Genomic DNA, 5,008 nt, shown 5'->3' on the forward strand with positions numbered 1-5,008 from the left:
AAAGGTTATTGTGACTGTATCCATTCCTTGACATCCTGGATCTCACTAACATACAAATAATTAGTTAGAATTACAAAAGGGAGAAACAGAAATGAAGAATAAAGGAATTTAGAAGAAAAGAGGGGGAAAGATATTTCATGTATCTGGACACCACACAACCAAAAAACTCTTGTGTATGATCAAACAGGGATCCTTTGTCCTTTCATACTCCCTGGGCTATTAATATCCCAACAAATGCTTCTTTCCTTTTTTCCCCTCTCGTTTCTCTCTATTGGACAGAAAAAGTAAAAAGAAGGAATAAGACTAATGGATTCATAGATTTTCCATTTAAAAATTCTCTAGATGACAATTATAATTAAGCAATATCTAGAGATTATATCAGTTGGCAAAGGTAAGTGAATAAAATAGAACCTTAGTTGAGAAGAGTCTCCCTCCTTCTGAAAGCTCAAGTAACTACTTGGTAACACATTTGGTATAATAACATATAGCAGGCACTTTTGCTAAGAGTAGATTCAGATAGAGGCTAGGGGAATTCATTCTTTAGATAGGCACAAAACCCAAAATCCCATTCAGCTTTCTACATAATATTTTAAGATTTTCTTAACCTCACTCTCTTAGACAATTGATCAGCAACTTTTCACATGATTTTTCAACATGTAAACTATCTCAAAATTTTTATAGTCAGATTAATATACTAACAAAACCTGAATTCCTTTCCTACAAAATTACACATTTATGATCCCCTGTAATTTTTCTGAGCTACTTTTGGAAGAGTTGCTCAAATTGCAATTATTTATCTTTCTATTTTGTTGTTGTTGTTGTTGCTAAAGCTCTCAATTATGGTAATGGCCCTAGAACCTGGAACCTTCCTTTTCTTCCTTTGGGACTAACTCCCACAGCCTCCTTGCTAACTAGTGAACTACCTTCACCAGAGACAATGCCCTGGAAGAAAATACTCATTTTACTGACTGTAACTGCCCCTACAGGAACTATTTCAGCATTGCCTAGTCATATTTCACTTTACTCTCTCCAATCTAGTCTTCTCCTTCACAATTCCCTTATCAATTACCTTTCTTTTCTATTCTTCCCCAACATACACTCTAATCTCAAATTCTGGATCCAAGAATCATGATGAAATTGATGCTTCCATTGTTCCTGTAGGTGGGGTATATCAATCCACTCCCCTTTGGTCCCACTCACTTTCCCAATAAATATTTGTACTACTGTTATTAACAAGAATTGGATGGTTTGGGAGAAGATACTAACCTTGAGCTTTAAACCAAAGATGAAGGGATCTCAGGATGAGGAAAGCCCAAAGGCTGACTCCTGGATAGCAGAACAGAAGAAGCTGCCAACACACAGACACATGACTGAGTGAATATTCTTGGTGAAACCTCAGTCTGAGGCCTATAACTCCCACCAGAAGGTTAAAGAGTTTCATCATCTCCCAAGATGACCAGAGCAGTACCCACTAAAAAGCCATACTTCAAGGCACTGCCACAACACGTAGAATTGTAGCCTAAGCTGCTTGCTCCATGAGCTCAACAGGAGATCTGAATGGCTGAATGCCAGGATTCCCTAACAGGGTGGAACTAGAGCTGGAGCTGAATAAGACTATCTGGAGTTGGAACTGGATCAGAGCTGGGAAGAATTGGACAAATTCAAGGACAATTTCCAATGATTACAAAACAGCTATATAGCATCCCAAAGGATTACCCAGGAGGTGGAAGACAAGTTGTACCCTGGTCTCTCTTAATTATAATTGGATTTTTGCAATTAAAAAGGCCACAATGAACCAGAAAACCCACTAGAAGATTGTGAAACTGACCAACAAGATATTGGTTGCAAAGACCACCATTAACAAGCTAGAGGAGCTCAATGAAGTACCAGCAGGAATGCAACTGGTTGTCCGGTTCTTAAGCACAAGTCCCATTTCTGAAATCATAAATTTGCTAATCTGCCCTATGAGCTTCAGGACATGATTAGTAAGCACTTGCATAGTACCTGACCATAGCCTTGTCCTTAGCATGGCCCAGGAAGCTGTGGTAGTCACTTCAATCATTGCTTGAGTCCTGGGGAAAACAGAATGACTCCTGCTCAACTTTATCCAGTCTGGCAGTGCCAGATTCCTCTGGCTGAGGATGTCTTTGTATATTTGGACATAAGTGAGTAATTTGGCAAATATGCCAGTCCCACAGCCCCAATGAGTCCCACTTCCCAAATCAATGGGATTAGGGGAAATCAGGTCTCATTAGGCCACCCTGTGAGGAACTGGGTCCTTACACTATTCTGCCACACACTCCTATTTGTTGTACTCAGACCTAAAAGTTATTGAATTCTCTCAGGACAAGATGGGAATTGTCAAGGATATCCCTCAGTCCAACTATACCCATGCCACCTGAGAGGCCATCTCTCTAAGCCTAGAAGAGGAGGGATTGGATAGTGCAGACTCAGCCTTGGTAGGCCTGCTTCCCCCCAGGCAAAAAAAAAAACAAACTAACAACAATAACAACAAAGCCTCACCCACCTGCCAATCTGCCCTCTGCACTTGGAAATATTGACAGCTCTGAAGAAGACCTGCCATTAGCCAGCTAAGGGCGAGTATTTGTGGATCAGCCACCCCCACCTACCTCTCTGACCCAACACATATCCTTTGGTTATGATGTGCTTCCAGATATGTGCAGTTTTGATGGCAGCACTCAAATAATGAAGACCATGCTCTTGTCTCCTCCTCCTCAATTGGTGAGAGGCATTGAGCATTGCCTTTTCCCTGCCCAAAAGCCCTGGAAAGAAGCATCAGATATCAGACATCCTTCCTAGAGAGGTCAGAGCTGAAGTGACCTCAAATTGGCCCCAGACAAGCCCCAAGCAGATGGGTGTGCACCATTTACACTAAAAGAACAGCCTAACCCAGGACCAGGAGCAAGGCAAGTTGCTTAACTAGGGGCTTAGCATCTCCTCTCCCTGCTAACCTTAACCCACATACACACACAAAGGATACTAAAGCACCCTGTTCTTTCATTCTAAACTCAGCTTCCTCAGTCCCCTGCATCTTGGACCAGCCAGTTCAAGCCACTGAAAAGCAGGAACTTTATCTTGGAAACAGCAATGAAAATCAATCCCTTCATCCAACTTGACCTTGGCCATTTCTAGAACTGGGGCACCAAATGCCTGTCCAAACAGGGACCATTAGACCTTACTGATTCCTGCTGAGCACAAGAGACCCTATTTTTCCCTAATCTTGACTATTTCATGTTTTGGTCTGCACTGAATGTTTGAATAGGTTAGGGTAGTAGGGGAAAGGTTTCTTCAGCATTTGCCCTTAAGTCCACTTCTCCTTCAAGGGTGTTTATTTTGGGAGGAAGGAGATGTTTTTGAATCCCAAATTCTTTTACTTATTGCCTGATACTTTTTCTGTGGCAGGGACTATTGTTGCAGATCCTTCCAATTTAAGTGGGGCCTACAGTGTCCAGGGTGAAAAGAGGAGGGCTTAGGGCTAGGGAGAGATTTCCTGCTGGGGCTGGTCTTAGACCCAGGGAAGACTAGAATTGTCCCTCACCTCCTTTGATTCTAGACTGTTACTCTCACCTTTGGTAAATTTCCACATTAATGAGTCTATTTTAAAATAAAAAATAAATTAACCAGAAATAAAACCAGAAATTAATTGAACCAATAAAAAATATCTTTTCCCCACATCATTCTTGAGTGTAGAAACTGACCTGGCTTTTCTATTTGTGTTCCCAGCATTTAAAACTGTTCTTGTTATATAATAAGCACTTAATAAACTTTATTAATTCTTCTTCATTCATTATGTCCTAAACCATTTTCTGACTTAATGCACAAAAAAAATTATATAGAATTTTAGTGGGGAAAGGTGAAAGCAAGAAAAGAAGATACATTTGTTAGAAAAAGAGTTCCAGAACCTCTGGACCCAAAATGATATCAGTGAAATATTAGCACTATATCTACTTCCCAACTAACACCTTTCACGATGGATTCCTATACCAAAAATCTGGAAATGGTTATGTTATATATATGGTAATTTAATTCCTAAAATCTCTCAAACTCCATTGGCAGGTTTCAAGAAGATAAGCAATAACAACAAAAATAAAAAACATAGGATAACTATTTGTCATTGATTCTAAATGCACTTATTCTCTCCCCTCATCAAAGCTGACATAGGGATAGGGATAATAAGTGAACTTAGACCTGAGAACTGCTATTCACATGATCATCACTATAAATAGTGGCATCTAGTTGGCTTAGAGGGTTGAAATTCAGATCTAGAATAGAGAGGTCCTGGGTTCTAATCTGGATTCAGACACTTCCTAGTTGTGGGACACTGGGAAAGGCAACTTAACCCCCCATTGTCTAGCCATTACTACTCTTCTGCCTTAGAACTAATTCACAATATTGATTCTAAAAGAAAAGGTAAAGTTTTGGGTTTTTTTTACTATGCAATAACTCCTTCGGCAAATTTACTCTGATTTAGCTATAATGATGTTAGTATCCCCTAAAAAGGTATTAGAATGAAATCAAATTATTGATTTCCATAGTTTTCACCTTAAAAAAATATTGCACAGCAGTGAAAATGTTATTTCCCCTGATAAAATGTAAGCTTTTTGATGGCATCAATGTCTTTACTCAAGTCTTTAATAAAAATGCTTAATAGCACAGAGTGAATCCCTTATCAGTAAAGATCTCTCCACTTCAGACTTCTGCCCATTTTTACATTAAGCCACTAACAACTGTTCTTTGATTCCATCCTTCCAACAAGCTGTGAAACCATCTGTACATATTGTAGTCTAGTCAAAACCTCATCTTCCTCAGAAGACTAATATGAGATAAATCATTCAGAGATTTAATGTGATACAGGTAAAGTATATACAAAGCCATTCCCTTCATCCACTAGTTTAATGATCTTGTCAAAAAAGTATATGAAGTTAATTTGAGATAACCTGTTCATGACAAAGCCAAGCTAGTTCTTTGTAATCATTGCTTCCCTTTC

At 39.3% G+C, this 5,008-nt stretch overlaps 1 pseudogene; it reads left to right on the plus strand.

Moving 5' to 3' along the window:
• Positions 1-1,452: 1,452 nt before the first annotated feature.
• LOC100618438 (tight junction-associated protein 1-like) lies at positions 1,453-2,820 on the plus strand (annotated as a pseudogene).
• Positions 2,821-5,008: the final 2,188 nt, after the last annotated feature.

The sequence above is a fragment of the Monodelphis domestica genome, chromosome 2 (assembly GCF_027887165.1).
Source record: "Monodelphis domestica isolate mMonDom1 chromosome 2, mMonDom1.pri, whole genome shotgun sequence".
In the NCBI taxonomy this organism is placed as follows: Eukaryota; Metazoa; Chordata; class Mammalia; order Didelphimorphia; family Didelphidae; genus Monodelphis; species Monodelphis domestica.